The sequence below is a fragment of the Lygodium microphyllum genome, chromosome 26 (genome assembly GCF_053477565.2).
Source record: "Lygodium microphyllum isolate KBCC chromosome 26, Lygodium_microphyllum_v1.1.10, whole genome shotgun sequence".
NCBI lineage: Eukaryota > Viridiplantae > Streptophyta > Polypodiopsida > Schizaeales > Lygodiaceae > Lygodium > Lygodium microphyllum.
In genome coordinates, this window is record NC_141160.1 from 49689441 (window position 1) to 49714099 (window position 24659).

Sequence of the window (24659 nt, forward strand, 5' to 3'; positions counted from 1 at the left end):
TTTTTATTCATCAAATTTTTTTTGATTATTTTCTGCAGTCTGTCCCCTTTCTCACTGATGGGTATTCGCACACGTAAGCACAGTGTTCAGATCTGTGCAGATTTGTGCTAGAAAATTTGGCGCTTTTCCCAAATTTGATGTTGTTTATGTAAAACAATGACATTTGACCCAAAAATTGCAAACATTGTGTGCATTTGCCTCAGAAATTTCGGGCTTTTCATGTACAAGTGAAATTTTGCTCAGCTGAGCCAATTTCACTGAAATTTGTGCACATTTGGACCCCGAAGTTTGGGGTTTTTGCAAAATTTGTGAAATTTCTGCAACATTTGCCCGTATTTGACACTCGGGATGATATATTAATGCAATTGGGGCAGATTTATTGTGCGAATTGGGGGCTTTTTGCATCGGTGATGCATTTTGAGCTTATTTGTGCTTTGACAGTGAAATTACAGCAGATTCACTGCTGAGTGGGAGAAATTTTGGACTTGGGATGTATTAAATGTTGTAAAAGGGCAGCTTCTCTTGGTACATGTCTTGCTAAATGCTCATTGTGCAGTGAAGCAGTGGTACATACAGCACTTGGGTTATTGCATTTGGGGATTACGGTGATGTATTATTGAAGTGGGAGCTATCTTTTATGCATATGTATCAGATTCGGTTCATGTATATGCTGTAATCAACCCTTGGAACTGAAATTGCAGTAAAATATCTGCTTCTTGGGCACTTTTGGAAGTGCAAGTTTGAATACTTGCTGTTATATTCAGCAACCTTGTTATTGGCTGAAAGTATTCAGCACGTTATTGTAGTTTTTTGTTGCTGTAAATGGCTGGCAATGCATCTACATCTGACACAAAGATTTTTTTTTGAGATTTGTAAATTTGATGGCAATAGCTTTGATCTTTGGAAAGATCATATGCAAGGTATACTTTTCTGAATGATTGTGATAATGCTTTGGCAAAACATAAGCCTGTTGCTTTGTCAAATGGGGATTAGGCTAAAATGAATAAGAAAGCCATTACTTACATCAAAATGGCAGTCATAGATGATATCTTGGTTGATATCAAGGGACTCACCACTACTTCTGCAGTTTGGAAGAAACTCAAGGATACGTATGAGAATATGACTCCTATCAATCAAGTACATCTCATGTGAAAGTTGGTCAACTTGAAGCTTGATGAGTCTGAGCCCACCTCAAAGCATTTTAATGCTTTCACTGGTATATTGAGTCAATTAATAGGATGCAAGCTTGCCGGTTTCTGATCCTAAGCTAAGGGCTATCTTCATGCTCATGACTTTGTTAGATTCATTGGAAGCATTGGTTGTGTCATTGAGCAACAACCCCAACTTGAAATTTGATGGTGTCTGTGGTTCTATTCTCAATGAGGAGATTAGACACAAGGCAAGTGGCGAAAACATTGGATCAGCCTACAATGTCAAAGGATGAACTAAAAAGAGGTCAAATGTTGTAAATAAACACAAGAATCGCAGCAAAAGCAAGGAAAAACAGTAAAATGTTACTTGCTATCAGTGTGGACGCAAAGGGCACAAAAAACCCAATTGCAAGTACTATAAAAAGAAGCAAGAACGCAAGAAGCAAGCTAATGCAAAAGGCAAAAAGAATGAGAAGGATGGCAGCTCTACCCCTAAAGAAACAGAGAAAGCAAACATGGTATCTAATGTTGTTATTAAGGAGATAGAAGAGGATAAAGATGTTGATTTACTAGTTGCATCTTCAAATCCACATGCTATGATAGTGGAAGACATGTATATCACTAAAAGGGATGTGATAAATGCCTTGTTGTCTGCTCATGATGGTTTGTCACAATTGTGGATTGTTGACAGTGGTGCTTCATTTCATGTAACTCCATCTTTGGAGTGTTTTTCTTCTTATGCAGTAGGTAACCTTGGGAAAGTCTACCTAGGGAATAACCATGCATGTGATATTGAAGAAATGGGCACCATACACCTAGCTCTTGAAAATAGTCAAGAATTGATTCTTCATGATGTTAAGTATGTACCTGGCATTAAGAAGAGCTTGCTTCCTATTGGACAATTAGATAGCAGGGGTTACTTCACTACCTTTGGTGGTGGAATGTGGAAGATACAGAAAGAATCTATGCTAGTCACTAGAGGCGGTAAAAAGGGTACTCTATAATATCTTCACTGCAAGGCACTTCTTGGAAAGTTTGTTACAATTGCAGAAGTGCAGTCGTACGTGAGTCATGCCAAAAGTGTTTACATGCACTTTCTTCACTTGGAAGAGTTTATGTGAAAAACTCAAAGCTTGACTTTTGTAATGACTGTGTTTTGGGAAAACATGTAAAGAGTTCACACTCATGGATTTTGTGTTTTTTATTGATGACCATTCTATAAAGCTATGGGTTTACTTGCTTAAGCAAAAAAGTGAGACATCGGATGCCTTTAAACGGTTTTACGCACTTGTTAGTACTCCAAAGGGTTTAAAATTAAAATGCATAAGAACAGACAATGGGGAGAGTATGTATCTAAAGAATTCAATAAGTTTTGTGATGACAATGGGATTGAACGGGAGCTTATATCTCTTTATAATCCGTCATCTAATGGTGTGGCTGAGTGAATGAATCGCACTTTATGTGAGAAGATTCGGTGCATACTGTCCATAGCTTATCTCCCGCAATCATTTTGGGGGGAGGCACTTAAAATCGCGGTGCATATTTGCAGCCGATCTCCACAGCACTTAAAAGTGGCATCCCTGAAGAGGTTTGGTCTAGCAAACCTACTTCATATGACCACTTAAGGGTCTTTGACTACGAATGCTATGTACATGTACCTATTGATAGTAGAACCAAACTTGATAGGAAATCCCACATAGGCATCTTCATGGGTTATGGAGATAAAAGTGAAATGGGCTACAGAGTTTGGGTTCCAAGGCATGAAAAAGGTACTACGCAGTCGAGATGTGGTATTTAATGAGTCAAAGCTGCTGAAAATGCCACATCTAGTGATTTAGACAAAAAAAAAGTAAGATTTTAGCATAATCAGCCACTTGGATTGCCATCAGCTGCTGAAAATTCAGCTTCATTTGATGCTGGTTTGATAATTAGTGTATCATTATTGAGCCAAATGGCAATGGGCAGCAAAGGGATGCTGAAAATCAGCTTGGGCAACAAAATCAGCATGCTGAAAATCAATTACAACAACCTGAAAATGCAGTTCAACAGCCGAATAATGAGGCCATTGACATTCCTTTGGATGTGGATCCATTGCCTAATGACATAGATCATTTGGTGAGAAGGTCTACACATGTCAGGAGACCTATACAGAGGTTTGATCCCTCTTTGTACTACATTTTACTCACAGATGAGAATGAGCCTCTCACATATAAAGAGGTGTTATCATGTGAGTTAAAGAAAAAGTGGGAGCTAGGTATGCAGGAAGAAATGAAATCTTTGCATCAGGGTAATACTTGCGATTTTGGTTTCATTACCCAAAGATAGGAAAGCTATTCCTAACAAATGGGTCTATAAAATCAAGTGTGTGGATGGCAAACCCAAATACAAAGACAGATTTCTGGCTAAGGTTTATACACAAAAAGAGGGGATTGACTTTTAGGAAGTCTTTTTACCTGTTATCAAAATGACCACTCTTTGAGGATTGTTTGCTATCGTAGCATTCTATGAATCTTGAACTTGATTAGATGGGTATTAGAACTACATTACTGCATGGTGATTTAAAAGAGGAGCTATACATGAAATAGCCAGAGGGCTTTGTTATGCCAAGAACGGAGCACTTGGTGTGCAGGCTTAAGAGAAGCTTGTATGGTTTAAAACAAACTCCTAGACAGTGGTATAAAAAATTTGATACCTCCATGCTCTCACATGGGTTTAAAAAAAGTAATACAGATTACTACTTATATACAAAGAAGGTTGATAATGGAAGCCTTATTATCTTTTTGCTTTATGTGGATGATATACTTATTGCTGGTAAGCATACAAGCCAAGTTAATGCACTAAAAAGACAGCTGAGTTCAGCCTTTTCCATGAAGGACTTGGGTGCAGCTAAACACATTTTGGGCATGTGTGAGACGAGAGATAGAGAGCAACAGCTCTTATTTCTCTCACAAGAAAAGTGCATCAGCAAAGTACTTGATCTTTTTTCTATGGCAGATGCTAAGCCACTCGGTGTTCCTTTACTACCATACCTTAATCTTAGCAAAGCAAATTGCCCAAAAGATGATAAGACAACCAGCTCTGTGAAGGGTGTTCCTTATGCTTCAGCCTGTGAGTCACTCATGTATGCTATGGTTGCCACTAGACCTAACATTTCTCATGCAGTGGGAGTTGTGAGCAAGTTTATGTCAAATCTTGGCAAAGCACATTGGGAGGCAGTGAAATGTATCTTCCGATACCTTAAAGGCACACAAAGAAAATGTATTTGCTATGGAAAGGGTATATTAGATCTGCACAGATATTGTGATACTCGCATGGCAAGTGACTTGGATACTCGCAAGTTTACTAGCCGGTACATATTTACCTTAACTGATGGGGCCATTTCTTGGTGCTCTAGATTTCAAAAAATAATAGCACTTTCTACCACTAAGGCTGAATATATTTCAACCATTGAAGCTTCGAAAGAAGCTGTTTGGCTTGGTCGTTCGGTCACGGATTTTGGGCTGACCACCAAAACACCTGTACTTGGATGTAATAGCCAAAGTGTTGTATGCCGAGCTAAGAATGCCATGTTTCATGCACATGCCAAACATATTGATGTGCGGTATCACTTTATCAAACACGTTCTGGATGATGGTCTAGTCACACTGACTAAGATTAGAACACAAGATAACCTTGCAGATGTTCTCACTAAAAGTCTTGCAAGGCTCAACATAAGCATTGCATTCGGCTAGTGGGAGTTAGTTAAAGGTTCGCTAAGGACCTTTAAGTGGGAGGTTGCTGGGTGTAAAGGCCATTTTACTCCCGCTCCCGTTTATAAATTTACTTGTGCATGGGACCGCACCCTTGTGGGTGTAAGTGTACCGTACCCGAAGTATAAACATTCTTTTATTCTTTGTGTATACCACAGTGGTATACACCCATCTCGAGTCTCCACTCTCACTACACACTCTACTGCTGAATACACCTCCTTTGTCTCACACACTACCTATGCATTTCTGCTCGCCCTTCAAAGCATAGATTAAGCATAAACCATAAGTGAACTATGGAATCCAATAAGACTCTATTGTCCATAAAAACCAATTGAATACTACTAATTATTGATGATCATCCATTGAAAACCAACATCTAATAATCAATCTCCGATGATCATAATCTAATGCAAATGTACAGTTTCAAAGCTGCAATGAGAACCATAACAATGTGCATACCAACTACCATGACTAGTACACTGAATGGTGACCTCATGGCAACATACTATTAGCAAACAGTACCTTGGATGCAAGCCAAATACATCTAAGATCCACTATATACATGAGCTGACCATCACTAGAGGAGTGCTCTAGACCTCTTGCTTTGCTGAACCTTAAAGAGCCCAAACTAAAGTCCACTCTGACTGAAATGACTCTAGGTAAAGCTACTACAACTAAGAGTGGTCTAGCAAGTCACCCTTTTCCATCCACTTGATATCCATTAGTGATAGTCTTGAAACTTCGCCAAGTATCTCTTGCAAACCTTACCTCTAATCTTCCTTTCCTTGCTGTTTTTGGCTCTTCTCAACCCTATTTTCTGATCTACCTCTTTTCTCAACCTTCAAAATTTTCTTAAATAGTTTCTCATCTTCATCCTTGAAGCCTAGGAAAAGAAGAAAAAGTATGTAAGGCGTGGTGGCAGGTAGAAGAACCGCTAGTGAAAACTACTTAGGATCCACTCAAGGGTGCTCTGCACAATCACATGCATAGAGTAATGCTACATGATGAGAATGTGCATGCAACAAGTGCCACATGGATAGTATCCCTTGTGTAGAAATTATTCAATTGCCCAAGTGCCCCTTTACAAAGATGATGATGATCATGCAATGCAAAAGAAAGGTACAACAAGGTTGAAAGGTCAATGTCAAGGGAAAATGTCAAAACCTATAGAATACCAACTTCCAAGAAAGGGTGGAAACCCCATTTCAACCATGGATGTCAATATCGGAAGGAGGAAGAGGAACCTGATGTCAATCTTTGTGTGGTGCCGATAACCATAAAAAATCTAATGATGACGATAGACCTGACCCCCCTTAGCCGAAATGGCCAAAGGAGAATCAGTCATCTGATATGTGGAACATGCACTTAATCTCAAGAGAGGGTTCCTATGCTAACCGAGTGGTGTAGGCAAGCCCGAATCTCAACCTTGGGAGAGGACTCCATGTTAGTTGAGAAGCATCAGGACAGCAGTCCACCATGCAAATGGATCTAATGGATGAAGAAGGAAGATTGACTCTCTACAATTTAAAGAGCGAGGAAAAGTCAACCACCAAGGTAGTTAAGATTTACCCGTACTCGATCATAAGAGGGGGCTCCAATGCTAACCAAGTGTCATAGGCATGCCTTAAACTTCACCTCAAGAGATGGCTCCAATGCCAACCAAGAATGCGAAGACACAACCACCAAAGTAGCAATCCACCTATCATGAAAAGGAAACAAACTAGAACTATAGAAAATAATGGTTAAATGATTAAAAAAGCCTCAACTTAAAGGAAAGAAAGATGACTGCCAAGAGAAAAAGGATACCTAAGACCAGATCTTGGGAGAGAAGAAACTATCTTCATCTCCATGTTGATGGAGACAATACTTACCAAGGCAAGAACCCAAAACCAAATCTTAAGACCATGTAGGACCTGCAATGTTAGTCCTAACTAAAATACAAAATCCACCATGAAAAGATCAATAAAGGAATCAACATACTAGATGTTTCATATTGAGATAATTTAGATGTTGCAAGAGTGGCATGCAACAGAAGTAAATGAAAGAAGAAAGTGTGCAATAAAAGACTTGAAAAGGTAAGTCTAAGCTCTAAAGGAAACTAGTCTAGGGTTAATAAGGATGACCTAGGACTCCTATGAGACTAGCCTAAGAGAAGGTAATGACCGAACCAATCAGAGATGCTATGAGGCACTGACTATGGAAACTAGTCTAAGGTTAATAAGAATGGCCTAGGACTCCTAAGAGACTAGCCTAAGAGAAGCTCTCCATCTGCTGAAGTTTCTGAAAGGTCCACCGACAACAAAGGACCAATCAGTGAATCCAGTGGCTGGGAAGTAGGCTCCTCATCCAAAGAAGAGTCCTCAATAGACACAAGCTCGAGAGAAATAGTCGCTAGGGCCCAGCTATCACCGGGATCTCCACGAACAGGGCGGTCCTCACCCCCCCTCTAGGGCTAGAACCTCCACAAACCAAACGTCATGGCTCGTGTAGACACTCCACTTTACAGGATCATACAATCGGTAGCTTTGAGATTGCAAGCTATAGCCCATAAACACCTGTCTTCTGGAGGCCGCTTCAAATTTGTCACACTGTGTCTTCGGGATGCGAACATAAGCATTACACCCAAAAACCCTAAAATAAGAAACATCTGGCTCTGACCAAAAGTACGCCTCATAAGGAGTTATACCAACAATAGCGGAAGTAGGGGAATGATTAAGGATGTGAACTGCAGTAGCCACAGCCTCAACCCATGGAATACTGAGGTGTCTAACAATGCTCCATCATGGTACGGGCCATCTTGATCACACTGCGATTCTTCTGCTCCAAGATGCCATTCTCCTGAGGGGTGTTTGTATTGGTAAACGCCTCTTTGCATGATACAATTAAGAAGGTGGAGTTAGCAAAGGCTCAGGCACATTGGGATAAACTCAATGCTCTCATTCGCTCGCTTTTCTCTCTCATGTACTACAACTGTTATCTCTCATATAGAGCATTTGACGGTGGCTAGGAAGATATGGTTGGAGTTTGATCAAATGTATAATTGGATGACCGTCATGAAAGAGTCTCTTTGGAAGTGCAAATGAGGACCATGAGTGTCAACAAGTTATCATCCATGTGGGAGCATATCAACAAGCTAAGGCAGCTTCAAATGCAGGTTCAAAACGTAGGGAAGGTCATCACTTCTCAAGACATGGCGAATCGCAATAACTCTCATTTCACAGTTACCACCTCGCTTTAGTGGTTTTTATTCTACCTTGATTGCTTCATGGGCAATCTGAGACTCTTTGGTGGGAAGAGTTGATTCCTATGATCTTGGACCAAGAGGAGCAACTGAAAGGAACCAATGCTTCAAAATTTGAGGCTTTGGTTGGCCAATCCTCTCAGAAGAAGGGGAAGGACCCAACAAAGGAGGAGGACAAATCTAAGAGGGACAAAGACAAGGAGTCTACTTGTCACATTTGTAGCAAAACAGGTCACTGAAAGAAGGATTGCCCTGATAAGGAGAAGAAGGAGAAGAAGAAATCTTCAAAGGATTTTGGAGTGGTAGCTGCTCCCTCATCAATTGCTTTCCTTCATTTGGAGCTGGTTGAGGATTCGACCCCCTGACGGCTTTTGATGTTGCGTCGACGGCCCCATTCACTCAGGAGTGGATTGTTGATAGTGGTGCCTCTCGGCACACGACTCCTTCCACATGTATTACTCATTTGCAGCCTTCTCATGGTCAAATTCTCATTAGAGATAGTTTGTCTATTCCTATTCAGGGACAGGGCAACATGCATCTTATTCCAGATGGGTTTGGTGGTGCCCATGCATCTGAGATACTTTATGTGCCGGCTTTGGGATATCATCTTCTCTCGGTGCACAAGATTTGTGCCCTTGGCCTTTTGGTCGAATTTGATGGGGATTCTTGATCGAGGATCGAGACAAGTTCTTTCTTCAAGTTATGAGGAGAATGGAGTCTACAAGTTGCGGTCTTCTTCTGTCTTGACTTCTCTTCCTCTTACCTCTGAAAATCAGTCCGAGCTTTGGTATGCTTGGTTTGGTCACCTCAATTGTGATTACCTTTGGAAGGCGTCTAAGGACCAATTTGTTCGAGGTTTGCCGGATATTGTGGTGAGTCAGTAGCCTTGTGTATCTTGCATCCGTGGGAAGCAGACTCATGATGTTGTTCCCAACAAGGCTTTGAGGTGGTCTTCAGTACCCTTGGAGCTTGTTTCTATCGATCCTTGTGGACCAATGAGGACGGAATCCCTTCGAGGGAGCTTGTATTCCATGCTCATTGTAGATGATTACAATAGGATGACATGCGCCTATTTCTTGAAGCTGAAGTCAGGGGCTTTCTCCAACTTTAAGGATTGGTTGCTCTTTGAGGAGAACTGATCAAGGCGGAAGCTGAAGACCTTACGATCGGATAAGGGCAAAGAATTTGTTTCTAATGAGTCTCAACTTTTAACCATCTGCTCCATGTTGAAGAACCAGTTTCAACCCATAGTAGCTAATCTTGGCAATTTCAACCCATAGTAACTATTCCAAGATTATCTACATCGCAAGTCCAATCACACATCAAAACAATACCCACAATCGCATTATATTGCCCATACTATTGCTTGCATTCTTGCCCTCAACCATAAAATACAAATCATGATTGTTTGGACAGCCATAAAAATCTGTCTCGGCCTCAGAAGGCATCTTCACCTACAATGTCTGCACAACACACAAAGAGTAGCCCCCTCTAACTGTGAAAATACAGCCTGCTAGGGCTATGGTTCAATCATCCCACTCCTTCTTCACCCGCCGGAGGCGATGTAAAGGTAAAATCTGCACCTGAAGCTTAGCCTTCTTCCTTCTCTCAAGGCAAAAGAAACAACAGCAACTTCAGCAATCTTCTCTTTTCTCGCACGCCCACGCTCGCCTCAACCTTGTTCTAATGCACAGTTCACCTGCTCGCACTTGAACGCTGAAAATGCAACCTTGTGTCGCGCTGAAATCTCCTCTTCAAATGGGTCCACCCCAAGTCAATACTTCAATGCTCTGATACCATGACAAAGTGAAGCAATGCGGAAGCGAATGTCCATGACAACGAGTGAACAGAGAGAGAGACAGTGAAACGCAGAAAATCTACAGTGAAGAATGCTGTATAAGCATGCAGAATTATACACGGGTGCAAAGAGAATATAAGTGTATGTGTCCACGTCAAAGATCTCGATCTCCGTCAGCCGTGAGGGCAATCTCCGCAATCTGCAGCCTGAAATCTGTGAGACACAACTGTCCTGCTGAATACACAACCTATTTATGGACTGAAAATAATGCCCGAAAATAATCAGGTCGGCTGCAATTAATGCAGCCGATTGCTACCATGTGGCAGCTGACCGACTACCTGCCACGTGGTGCCTACCTACGTGGCTTTGCTTGCCAGTCCAGGTGATGACTCTAACATTTTCATGTCAATTATTTGGACATTTTCAGCAGTCACAGTGTATGGGCACTTGATTACAGGCAAGGGCATTGCCACATGGCAGTCTAACAGCAGTTTGTTGATTTCTTGGGCTGCGTGCAGCCAATCGGCTACAATTATGATGGCCATCTGCTGGTTGGCCAGTTTTGTAGGTCGAATTGCATATTTTATTGCATTCTTTTTGTGCTATATATAGGCACTTTGCAGCCTGCCCTCCGTCACTTGTGTTTCAGGTGTTGGTGAGAGAGATCCAGCTTGAGGAGATACATCAACAGCCCTTATACATCTACCCTCTTCATTCCAGCATTCATTGACTGCAAATTTCTGTGTTCTCTCTCTCTTTTCTCTCTCCCTCCTCTCTCATGTTCATTGCCTTTCAATCTTGTCCATACACTTCCATTCGCTGCACAACATCGTATCAAAGCAATGTAGAAGGGCTGATTGATTGTGGGCAGACCTAATCAAGAGGATTCTTCGTGACAAAAGTTTTCATTTTCAAGCTTTGGAGGCTTAGGTGATCAAGTACAGCATAGAGAAGGAGCGAAGTTGCTGTTTTTTGCAGGTTCTTGTTGAGGAAACACTAAGTTTTCAGTCTTTTGAAGCAAAATTTGAATTTTCATCACCTCCAGCAAGTGAAATTCTTCAAGGACAAGTGGAGGAAGCCCTGGCAGGCACCGGCACCGTGCACAGAGTCAAAGGGGCTAACCTTGTTTTTGTGCAAGTCATTCCATTTACAATGTTGATCGAAATTTATGTGGAATTTCAAGCTATTATGGACCGTCAGGTCCCGGTGTTGCCTAAGACCTCCTTTAGGTTAAAAGCTTGATGGGGAGAATTAGCACATTTGACACGTGATGATGCTTGCCATATTGGAGTCTTAAGATTTGGCAAAGCTTATAATTGAGGCTAGAGACCATCCTATAGACCATGACACCTCCAAGCTTAGCTTTTTGCAAATGAGAGGTGAGTTGATGAAGGTAGAGGCACATTGGGACGAATTGAATGCCCGCATCCATTCTTTCCTCTTTCTCTCTTGCACTCCAATCGTCATTGCTCACATCAGGCGCTTGACCGTGGCTCAAAAGATATGGCTTAAGGTAGATCAAATGTATGATCAAATGACCATGATGAAGCGATTGTCTCTAGAGGTTCAAATGAGGACTTTTGGATCCTCATAAGTCTTCTTCTATGCAAGAGCATGTCAATAAGCTTTGGCAATTGCACATGCAAGTCCAAAATGTGGGGAAAGCAATTACCTTAGAGGACATGGCAATAACTCTTCTTTCTCAGTTACAGCCCCAATTCGATGCATTCTACTCCGCCTTGATTGCTTCAAGGTGAACAAAGACCCTTAAGTGGAAGGAGTTGGTTCCTATGGTCTTGGACCAAGAGGAACAACTCAAAGGTCAGAACTCTCCCAAGTCGAAGGCTTTGACAGGCGAGTCTTCCCAACAAAAAAGGAAGAACAACAACAACAAGGACGAGAAGTCCAAACATAACAAAGCCAAGAAGTCTACTTGTCACATATGTGGCAAGACAAGTCATGGAAGAAAGATTGCCCCAACAAGGACAAGAAGGACACCAAGACAAAGAAGACTGCAAAGGACTCCAGAGCGGTGGTGGCTCCTTCATCGGCTACCTTCCTCCATCTGGAGGTGATAAGAGGATGTTCCTCCGACGGCCATTGATGCAACAATGATGACCCCACAATCTTACGTGTATTGTGGACAGTGACACTTCCCGCCACATAACTCCTTCAAATGGGATTGCCCATATACATCCAATGCATGGGAAAAGCCTTATAGGTAACAGTTCTCTGGTGCCCATCAAAGGCAAGGGTGATATGCAATTGATTCTGGATGGGCAAGGCAATGCCCATGCATCATAGATGTTCTATGTGCCGGATCTAGGGTATTATCTCCTTTCAGTGAGTAAGATCTATGCTCTTCGTTTGACAGTCAAGTTTGATGAGGACTACTTCCAAGTTCTTGATGGTGTATCTCGACAAGTTCTTTGTGCACGACATAAGGAGAATGGAGTCTACAAGATGCAGTCTTCTTCTGCATTTTCTTCTATTTTTCTTTCTTCACAGACTCAAACCAAGCTTTGGCATGCTCGGTTTGGCCACCTCAACTATGAGTACCTTCAAAAGGTAGCTCGTGATCGGCTGATATGTGGGTTGCCAAAGATTGGGGTGAGTGATGTTGAGAAAGAGCTTCTTCAATTCACACACTTCATTAAGGGTTTCGCATTGACAGCCCCAAAAAGTGCTAGTGTCCATATTTTGGCCACTTTTTTAGTAGGCTCCCACACAGTGGTGCGCCACCCTAGACAGCTTATGCTTATAAATAGGCAGTCACTTCATTCATTCTTCACCACCTTCTTCAGTCACCACCACTTCCCTTCTCTCACCAGCCCCTTCTACTGCCCTCACACCCCTTCAGGAGGACATTGTGGTTTGTGGCTCGTGGCTGCCTTCAACAGTCTCCATCACCGAGCATCAACGATTTCATCACTCATCTATCACAGGGGCTGTTGGGACCTATGTTCTTGCAACTTGGCTCCTCCTCCATCACCTAGCATCACTCGTCTGTCATAGAGGTTGTTGGGACCTGCGTTTTTACAGCCCACCTCATCCTCCATCTGGCGTCATCATTATCCACCTAGCGTCAACATCTACGCCGCTCTCCCTGCGTTTGATAGCTCCAACACCCTGGGATTTGCATTTTGCTGCCCAAGTCACTCCCGGCATCAGGGGACTGCGGCTCGCTCCCTTGACAACCGATAATCATCTTCCATATCTTTAACAGCATCAAATGATTCTTCACTGTGCACATTCCCACATGTGCTGCCGCCTAATTCAGACAAGATAGTGCAATTATCTTCTAAGCTTCAGCTCCATCAGCTTTCCTCTCATAGCATGATTTAGTGCATCATCACCGTGTTCTTCTTGTGTTTCTAAGTTTCTCTTCTCTCTCAGTGTTTGCCGTACACACTATGTTACTCCCCGCAAACCCTAGTGTCTCTCTACACCGTCGTCTCTTTTGACATGGTATCAAAGCATACCTGTTATTTTTGACATGGTATCAGAGTATAAGAGCTCAAAGAGCTAAAGACCCCATTCATCAAAGAAAGTAAAGACACGTTGTGGATTCGGCATCATCTATAGATTTTCCCCCTTCATTTCTGTTGCATCTTTAGGGGACAGAGATATCCTTCTCTTCCTCTCCCACCCACCCACCCTTTTATACATAGAAACAGGGAACGGCCGTTCCGGCCTATAGGAACGGTTTAATGCGTTCCAGATCCTTGGAGTAGGTGAAACGGCCAGGGAACGTTCCCTGCCGTTCCCTGGGCCGTTCCCTACCGTTCCCTGTTTGGAACGGCCATTCCAGGCCTGTTGACCAAAAATTTACATTTTTCCACGTTTTTTCTTTTTGCTTATATCACACTCCTTCTACTACATGTTCACCTATCTCCATTGCCTAATGTGCACACACTAATCTCTCTCTCTCTCTCTCTCTCTCTCTCTCTCTCTCTCTCTCTCTCTCATATTCAAAGTGTCAAGACAACCCACAAGCCAATTAGGAGTCCATGCAAAGCTCAAATTTGATGCATATGAACTCTTGCAAATCACAATCAAATTTCAGCCTATTCTCAATTCCAAGGTAATCATCCATTTATATTGTCTAATTTCAAGGGAAACTAGAATAATTGGGGCAATTCATGAGCAATTTGAAGCTGCGGGGGTAATCGAGTCAATTTTGGGACATTTGGGTCAATTTGGAGCATTGAGGGGTATTGGGGCAATTAGAGGGACATTCTTTGGGGCAACTTGATCATGCAGGGCATATTTGGGGCACTTAAGATATTTGCCGTTCCCCCCCCCCATTCCCATTCCCCCACCTTGGACGTTCCCCCCGTTCCAGGGGGTCTCGCTCCCGTTCCCCGTTCCAGGTAACTATGCTTTTATATATTGACACTCTAGTGCTATGACTTCTCCACAGGAAAATGGACAGATCACTGGGTGCTCTTCTTCAAGCATCACTAGAACCCCCACTGATGCTTGCCACAATGGACCTTTGCTCCCTACCTCGTCAGAGTATGTGTGTGTATCCCCAGGCACTCGATGTGCCACCTCTTCCTTCTGGGCCACCGAGCTTATTCTACACCGGCTTTCAGATTTTTATGCTCAAGGCAATAAGACGCATCCCATGCGTACTAAGCCCCTTCGAGCCACAAGAGGATCGACTAGTACCATGGCCTCCTTGCAACCGCCACAAAGCGCTACTGAGATTGCTTCTACTTCTTCTAGGGTTTCAAGAATACCACCTTGACAACCCGCAATTCTGCAATCCGCTCCACCGAGAGACGGTGGTTGTTGGATACCGTCTGTCAAAAGATGACGTACCAGCGAGACAGTAGGGTTTGCAGGGAGGAACATGAAGTGAACTTGGCAAACATGGAGAAGAGAAGAGAAGAGAGAAGAAACTCTGATGAATGGAATGATGAAGTTCTGAATCATAGAGTGAATGTGATACGAGGGAACAAGGGTACCGTAGCACAAGGAGGATGATGATGACAACCACGAACCACGAACCGCAATGTCCTCCTGAAGAGGTGTGAGGGTAGTGGAGAGGCTGGAGAGAGGAGATGACAGACTGAATGAATCAGCCACAAGGAATGAATGAGAGAGTGGCCTATAAATAGGCACAGTCATTCTAGGATGGCGCCCCTTTTTGGGGCTGCAAACCCTAAACGCAAAAGGCAAAAATGCAAAACATAAACTGCGGGTGAAGGGTGAATGGTTTCTCAACACCCCCTCTCAAGCCCAAAAAGAGGTGAGGTGGAGATGCAATGCTACATACTAAAGAATGCTCATGCAACAGGTGCCACTTGGACAGGTCCCTCGTGGAAAAATTGTTCACTTGCCCAAGCGCCCTAGTACAAAGATGATGAAAACATGCAATGCATAGGAGGAATGTCGGACTTTGTGTGGTGTCGAGAACCATAAGGATATGCCCGTACTCAATCTTGGGAGGTGGCTCCATGCTCACCAAGTGACCAAGGCAAGAGGAGAAGAGGAGGAAGAAGATGCAGAGGATCCCTAAGATCCAAGATTTCCACCAAAAAGGGAACCTATAGTAAAGAACAATAGACAGAGTGAACTTGAAAACCCGAAACTTAACCTCGGGAGAGAAGCCACTAGCTCCGTGCATCCAAGCTAGAAGGAATACGAAGGCCTCGTCACCAAGTAACCTCCAAGGTCCCGATCTAGGTGGTACCTGAAGATCCTAGATATCAGTAGAAGAGATGACTGGTCGAAGACAGCCACCCCAAGAAAGTAGAGGATGGGTGAAGAACTTCATGTGGAGTAGGTTCCCCCTTTGAGGTGGGAGGTGGAGGGGCCCCCACTGAAGTCGAAAAAGAAGTAGATGCCCCCTCTGAGGGCAAAGCAATAACATCCCCCTCTGAATCCCCCTCTGAAGTAGATAGGGAATCCAAAAACTCATGGATCACGGACTCCGAAATGTCGATGACGAAGGAAGTGCCACCGATTGTGCCGACGAAGGTATATCGGGTGGTGAAGAACTCCCAGAGGTGGCCTCTCGAACTTGAGTAGGTGAGGGTAAAGGGTGGGGCTCAAACTGAGCAATGAATGGGCAACAGCCGCTACTTCTCAATGGAGCAAACCGAGAAGCCGAAGAAGAGGAAGGAGTCGAGCAGCCAGTGTCTCTCAAAGGAGCGGACTGATGAGGAGACAGTATCAAACAATCACTGTCTCTCAATGGAGCGGACTGCAGAACCACGGGCCGTGGTAGCCATTGTACCCGAAAATAGGTGGAAGAAGTCTGTCGTTGGCATTACGACGATCTCCAGGAGGTTGTAGCGCCAATTGATCCTCCATGTGCTCGAAAGGACTTAGTGCGCATCAGATGTGTCTTATTGCCTTGAGCATAGTACTCTGATAGCCGATGCAGAACGATCTCTGTGGCCCAAAAAGGAGAGGTGGCACAAGGAGTGCTTGGTGCATTTCTAGTTAATTTTTTAAATGATTTGGTAAGCCCCCACCATTCTCCACAGATCTTTATACGTTCATCAAAATATTTATATTTGTGCGCAGCTGGATTTTCAAGGTTACTTGTCGAGATACTATTGCGAGACTTTCTAGAATATGAATCCTTTTGAGTATGAACATTTAATTCTGAGGATTCATCCGAAGACACATATACTCCGGGGGGGGTGGGGAGCAGATCGAAGTCGACAAGCATTGCCACTTCGTTTTAATCAATCTTTTCTACAACAAAATCAATTTTTGGAATATGTTCAGCAACCGATTGCTTCTTTTAGCTTGAAGGTCCTATCTGGAGGAAGGGACGAATGGGTTGTTTTTAGGCATAATGCCCGAGAATTATCCTGTTAGTATGGTATTCAACATGCTTCCTCTTTATGAGCTGAATTGCAGAATGCCCAATCTTTATTCGCCCACTCCTTGTCTCTAAGTCAATCAAGGGATTCTAATGATAACTTGCTCACATGCATTGAATGGTTGAAAGGCAGGGTTCATTCTCTTCAAGAACAAGAATATGCAAGATACAAACTGTTGGCCAGAGCTGAAGCTTTATACAATCATAATAGTCAATCCCATTAATTCTTTGCTCGCTTGCACTAAAAATATGCCCGGGAGAATATTGTGCGCTTAATGGATAAACAATACTGTCCTCTCTGCTCGCCCATATATTTGCGACTTGGTAAGCAACCAGGTCAAACCAGAATGGGTAGACTTAATGGAGGCAGATATTTCAGAAGATGAAGTGGAAGAAGTGCTATTCCATCTACCCCGAAGGAAAAGCCTTGGCTGGGATGGGCTTCCTAATGAGATGTTTTCAGCTAATGTGCAGCTGCCAGCAACTTAAAGACCCATTGACTTGCCTCTGTCAGCAAGTGTGGAACTTTGGTATCATGCCATTTGATTGGAAGATTGTTGTCATTCGGTTGTTGCCCAAGTTTCCCTCCCCAACCTCTTTGAAACAATGGAGACCTATTTCCGTTATGGGCTCTTTATATAAAATTTTCTCCAAAATCATTGCCAACACATTGTAGAAAGTTTTTCCGCACCTGGTTTATCCACGTCAATATGGTTTCATTAAAGTTCGAAACATAATGCATAACATCTTGAATGTTCAACTGGAAATTGACTATGCTAAAGCTTCAGGTCAGTAAGTAGTTATGCTTCAACTCGATATTGAGAAGGCACTTGATCATGTTGGCTGGCCTTTTTTGTGTTAATTATTGTCTACAATGGGATTTGGCCCTCGCATGGTTTCTCTTATTGACACTATTGGTTAGGGAGTTGTGGCTCGTATTGCTCTTAACGGAGAGATCACGGAAAAAATTGCCTTATCTTGATCTCTTAGGCAAGGCTGCCCTCTCAGCCCTTTGTTGTTTGCTTTGGTCACTCACCTGATGCTCTCATTGTTAGATAAGTTGGCTGATCAAGGCGAGATAGTTGGCTTGACTCTTCCCAGTGGTACTCAACTTGCAGATCAATCTTTGGCAAATGATTCTTTTATGTTCCTTAAGACTGATCACACTAATGTTAATCGGGCAATGTTGGCGTGAAATCTTTTTGCTTTGGCATTTGGTCTTTATACTAATACGCATAAATCTACACCTCTCCTGTATGGAGACTAATATGCAGGCCTTGAGCTAGCATGGAATTGTTGTAATCAGCTCCGAACAGTGTGTGGTAGGCTGGAAACAAGCGCCAGACTGTTGTAGACAGCAATAGCCAGCTTGGACCGGGATGTCCTCTGCATCCAAGGTGTGGGCAGCAAGCTGAAATACCTGAAATCAGCAAAAACGAGATTAGGATGTCGAACACCAGCAAACGCAGCAGTGAGAAGCTGGATCTGATGTAGATGGCAGTGAGGAGAGAGAAAGACTAAAAACGCAGGATAGGACCTGCGCTTTTGCAACCCAGTTCATCCTCCATCATCTGGTGTCATCATTATCCACCCAGCGTCAGCATCTAGACTGCTCTCCCTACGTTTGACAACTCCAACACTTTGGGATTTACGTTTTGCTGCCCAAGTCACTCCCTAGCATCAAAGGACTGTGGTCCGCTCCCTCGATAACCAGTGATCATCTTCCACATCTTCAACAGCATCAAAAGAATGTGGTCCCGCTCCCTCGATAGTTGTCCTTCACCTTCCAGTGATTACTTTGATAGCCCACTGCCTTGAGGACTATATTTTGCTCCCTTCACTGTGCAGATTTCCTGCTGCCTGATTCAAATAAGACAGTGCAGTTATCTTTTGAGCTTTGGCTCCACTATATCAGCGCTTCTTCTCATAACATGATTCAATGCATCATCACTGTGTTCTTGTGTCTCTGAGTTTCTCTTCTCTCTCAGTGTTTGCCGTACACAATATGTTACTCCCTGCAGATCCTAGTGTCTCTCTACAATCGCCTATTTTGACATGGTCTCAAAGCATACCCATTATTTTTGACAAGTCACCTGCCATGTGTATCTTGCATTCATGGCAAGGCATAGGGATGCTATTAAACAAGGCTTCACAACGAGCTAAGGATCCCTTGGAGCTTGTGTTTGCTGCATGAGCATTGTATATTCAACAGTTATATCACTTCAGTTATTTTCTGTGTTCATTGTCTCTGAGTTACCCTAACCCTAACAGTGTTCTTTTATCGGTCTGTACTTTGTCGTACGATTATTATTTGTGTTTCTGTATCAAAGTATTTCTTTACAAACAAGACTGGTAGGGAACTCAAGACCCTGCATTTTGAGTCTTGACAAGGGAGAGAAGCTTATCTCCCAAAAGCTAACTCGTTTTTGTGTAGATTGCAGAATTCATCAGGAGTTTGCCAACACAAATACCCCTCAAGAGAATGACATAATGGAGTGGAAGAATCACAGTGTGATCGAGATGGCATGGACTATTCATGTATACATGTACAACACGTTGACCACTAATTTCCATGTTGTATATGAAAGTATAGTCCTCCTCAATGTAAATTAGAGGAATATATTATGTATGCAAGCAAACTCACTACCCAATCATGATGAGATGGACTTAACCATCCCCACTAGGACATGAGCTAGAGCATCAAACTTTGAAGTGTGCCTCAGCCAATATCCTATTGATGTTCCATACCACCAATTGACAGCACACTAATGGCAATCCTTACTACTCAAGCTTAGCACTCCATCTCTTGCTTGCTCTCATGCCCATCCACCAAAAGCAAACATATAAACAAGAAGTTATCTATCTCACAAGTGTAACCCATAATTTAGCCCATCCCTGGCTATTTTCCTAGGCATGAACATGACATGGTCATCAACTGCATTGATATTTGTTTGTGTACTAATCAACATCCTGTTTGTTTTATGTTAGATTACCAAAGAGGCATTCACACTTCACTCAATAATTGTGGGGCATTTGCACCAACATTACATGAAAGAGATATCTCTCAATGATCTCTCACAGCCGACCAAAATCATATCAGACCCGACACTCACTCACAATGAGCCGCAAGTTGATTCTCTCAACACATCTGTTATACATGATGATCTGAACCTGTACCAGTAATGACAAGGCCCAAAAGCAATCACTAAAGTCTCCATCAACTCGACATATTAAAACTAATTTGAAAGCTGAGTGCAATAGAAGTTGTCCATTGCCAAGAGGATGAGTTGACATACACCTACTTGAAATGCAATCGGATGCACTAGACTGTTTCACAAACAACAGATTAGAGGAGGAAATAGATAGAAAAGTCTATGTTCGTAAGAATAAATGAAATCGAATCACTCAATAAAGGAGACTGGGAAAAAATCGATTCTAGTCAGATCAAAAAGAAAAACGCCGAGGGCAATAAAAGCTGATCCAGCTATACAGCAACGTGGATACAAAGGCGCTGTGCACGCTAGCGTGATGATGTTGTCAACAAAAGGAAAAACCAGACCAGATGATATCCTCTTGTCACTGATGATCAGCTGGTGTGGTAAAGCAGAAATCATCATACCTAAGGCAGAAGCAGGCGGATCCGACCTGAGAGGAGAAGAGAAAACCCTAAAACCAGGGGCCTCGTGGAGCGCGCTCCCTCCAGGAGAGACCTTGCCGGGCTCGATCAATCACTTGCCTTGTTCGATCAATCACTTGCCTTGCGTTGCTTTCAGCAACCCCAGATGGGATGTTCGAGCTTGGAGGAGTGTAGAGAGAGGGACCTATCAGCAACTTTTCCGAAATTCTTCTCTGCGTTTATATACAGATGCTGTTGGACGTTTACTTTTCTGTACAAATTGTCCACGTGTAGCCTTAATATTGTGTCCACTTCCTGTTTAGTTCAACAATGCCAAGCCCAATATTTGAACACATTGCCCTTCGGATGAATGGCAGAAATTTTAGAAAAATAGCTGATGTGTGTCTCAAATCCCTTAGAAAAGAAAAGGGGAGGGGAGCTCTCCTCTAAGGCATTCCAAATAAAGATTTACTAGAAAACCCTTCAAATTTGAAGCCTCCTATTTACCCTTTTGGTATTAACCCACACCAAGATGCATAGTAATCAAACCCGCATTGTTATGCCAATTACACATTGAGATGATCACAAAAAACCTTTTTCCAAACAAGTCAAAGTCAGGATACACTTATAAAATAGTCATCTTATGGTAGTACTAATAAAAAGAGTTTTCTGATGCCAATACAAAACCTTGAACATTGATGATTTGTAGGTTTCTCCTTAGATTTTGTAAGTTTTTTAGTCATTTGATAACTAAAAACACCCTAGTTTATAAGATTGGAAAACCTTCTCCCAACCTAACAACTTGCTCAATAGTAAATCGATTAGGTCACTCATATCCATCCATCCATAGTATATAATTTTAGCTACACATTTGGAAATTTTCGAGCTCCGCGATGCTTTTCCAAGCCTCCACAAAACTTAAGAGATTTCTGAACCTGAGTTACCTCTGCAGTTAGTCGTTTCAAATTAGCCACTTCTCGTTAAATTAGTTAATGAGAGGTGCCTCTCTCTTAGGTGATTCATGAACATGTTGATTGTGGATATCTACATCGTCCTCTCTCTCCCTCCTTCTACGATGTGATACATGAATATGTCGACATCAATACTTTGACATCCAACTCATCAACCAATATTGCAAGCTCTCTCTCTCTCTCTCTCTCTCTCTCTCTCTCTCTCTCTCTCTCTCTCTCTCTCTCTCTCTCTCTCTCTATCGCTCTCTCTCTCTCTCTCTCATAGATGAAATGAAAAAGGGGCTGTATATAAAGTGTCATAGAGTCAAAGTATCTATCCACTTCAGGAGATCCTCATTGTGTATATGAAGAGAATAAAGATGAAGATGAAGAAGATGGATCAAGCCTCCATATCTTGTATTATCTCCCTTTCATTGTGCATCTAAATCAATTCCTTAAAATTGGTATCAGAGTGGCAGTGTAGAAGTGAAGAATCAAATTGAGGAGTGCAACAAATCGAGGTTTGCATTAGATTCCAAGCTTGCTATCCGCCATTAAATCAAGTTTCAACCAATCTACTCAAAACATCATTACAAATTGGTAGAGCTATGGAAGCTCAAATTTTGGGGCATTATTGCCATATTTGATGCATTTGGGAACCCATTGAAGGTAGTGTTTACAAAAATGGTTTGGTTGATTTTGATCTCAAATTGAGCTATATATTGGATACCGAAAGCTTAGGGCTGCTTAAGTTCAAGGCCTCCTTAACCAAGGGGGCTGCTTGTGGAAAATAAGCATACAGATAGCTTGATTCAGAGCACAGGGGCTGCTTCACAAAATAACCAAGTGAAAGGGAAGTGGAACCCAGGAGGAAGAAGCTTGGCGGTGAGAGCTATGGCGGATGGAGAGCAAGAGCAAGAGAGAGAGTGAAACTCGAGGTGAGAACTCCAACAACCACAATGTGTGACCGGGCCTTCCTTTATTCAAACTGTCACTAAAAGAATAAAGAATAAGTGACTGTGATGGGCGCCCGCCACCTGCCATGTGCAGTGCGGGTACTGTCAGTGTAGTAAAGTGTAGTAACACACAGACGGCTAGGCAGAGGCGCCGTTACCTCCAACAACCTCCCACTTAAAGGCGAATCTGCCCCAGTGAGAGACAAAAAAGAAAAGACATTACAACATGTACACATGTACAACAGGATGAGGAAAAAGATGTCATCTCATCCAACGCCCATCAATCTCCTAAGGAAGGTAAAGACTCTGTAGTGAGGCTCTTCATGAGCAAGTCTACTGGATTCTACTCGATCAGATTCTTGACAAGGTCAACAATCCTGTCCTCAACGATCTCGCAAATGAAGTGATACCTCACCTCAATATGTTTCGTCTTCGCATGGAAGACCGAATTCTTGGCCAACTAAATGGCACTCATAGAATCCGAATGCAGTGTAGGCATAGCATCTGTCATACCAAGGTCTGCAATCAAACGGCCTAACTAGATAGCCTCCTTGCAAGCCTTTGTGGTTGTAATATACTCGGCCTCTATACAAGAAAGGGCCGTACACTTCTGTGCCCTGGACATCCAAGAGATAGCCCCTCTAGCATAAGTGAACACATAGCCAGAAGTGGACTTCCTACTATCTGCATGTCCTACATGATCAAAGTTAGTGTACCCCATGACTCATGTATACTAGCTGCCATAGCAAAGAGACATATCTGATGTGCCCTTCAAGTACCTCATGATACCCTTCACGGCATCCCAATGTTTCTTGCCATGTGTAGCCATATAACATGCCACAACCCCAACTGCAAAAGTAATATTTGGATGGGTGGCTATCATGGCATACATAAGACTGCCCACCACGGCTGATGCATAGGGAATCTTGGCCATCTCGGCCCTATGCTCATCTGTCTGCGAACAATCGGCCTGTGAAACCTTCACTGTACACCCACTTGCATGGCAAACCCTTCTTACCCTGAGACAAGGAAACCAAATCCCATGTCTGATTCTTATGCAATGAGTCAAGCTCAGACTACATAGCCCTCTCCCAAGAGTGACAATCACCCCTGTGCATAGCCTCATCATAAGCTCTCCTACATTTGTAACCAATACATAATCCAAAGAGGGTGCAAAACGGTTAGGAGATCGTCTATCTCTAGTAGAACGCCTCAACCCAGGCTCTGTTGCCTGACTGACATCCTATCTAACATCAGCATGTCTAACATCTGGGCAATGAGCATCAGGTGATACTGCGCGATGTCTAGCTGGCCGTGGAGCAAGCTGAGCGGGAGTAGGTGGCTCCTCCTGAAAGATAACTCTGCGTACCTCAACCACTTTCTCAAGCTGCATATGCATTTTGTCCTCATGAAAGATGACATCATGTGTGGATCACTTTCCACGCCTGCGGATCCCATAGACGGTAACCCATCTTTCCTGCATCTCCATAGCCAATGAAAATGCATTTAACACTTTTAGGATCCAGCTTATTGCGTTTGTCCTTGGGCACATGGCAGAACACCTCACATCCAAAGACACGCAAATGATCATAAGAGGGGGGCTTGCCTGCCCATAGCTCCTCTGCAACATGAAAGTCAATGCCACTACTAGGCGACCTGTTAATGAGATGCACTACAATAGTAACTGCCTCAGCCCGAAAGTGCTACGGTAAGCCAGTCTGGCTAAGCATGCTATGGACCCTTTCCTGAATAGTCCTATTCATGCGTTCAACCATACCATTCTAGGGTGGGGTGTAAGGGGTAGTCAACTGATGCTTAATACTCCGCTCATCACAAAACTGCTCAAAAGCACGTGATACATACTCATCCCCATTATCTAACCTTAGGCATTTTAGCCTTTTCCCAAACTGGTTCTCTGCTAATGCAAGTCAACGCTGAAATGTGTCTAAGACATCTGATTTTCTCTTTATGGGATAAGCCCAAACCTTACATGAGTAATCATCTATGAAAGTAACAAAGTATTTTGCCCCGCCGAGTGGCTGATAGGGCATGGGCCCACATACATCTGAGTGCACAAGAGCCAAGGGCTCACCCATGCGTTTCTTACCTGACTTTTTATGTGTATTTCTAGTCTGCCTGCCATACAAACAATGATCACAAGAATCAAAATGTGAAGAGTCAAAAGGGGGAAGATACTGCAAATCACAGAGCATTTTCATTCCTTTAAGGGACATATGCCCCAAACAAGCATGCCAGAGGGATACATGGGGGATAGAACCCATAGACAAAACATGATCCAAGGTAGCTCCAGATACAAGTAAGGGATAGAGGCTTCCAGACTTGGCACCTCTTGC

General features: G+C 43.0%; 1 protein-coding gene across 1 annotated transcript in view; it reads right to left on the reverse strand.

Annotated features, from left to right (window-relative positions):
- Positions 1-20659, reverse strand: part of LOC148013247 (ras-related protein RABC1-like) — a 45308-nt gene extending 24649 nt beyond the window's left edge. Inside the window, exon 1 of the mRNA XM_087668028.1 lies at positions 20403-20659. The gene's annotated coding sequence lies outside the window, so the exon portion shown is untranslated. The remainder of the gene's footprint in view (positions 1-20402) is intronic.
- Positions 20660-24659: the final 4000 nt, after the last annotated feature.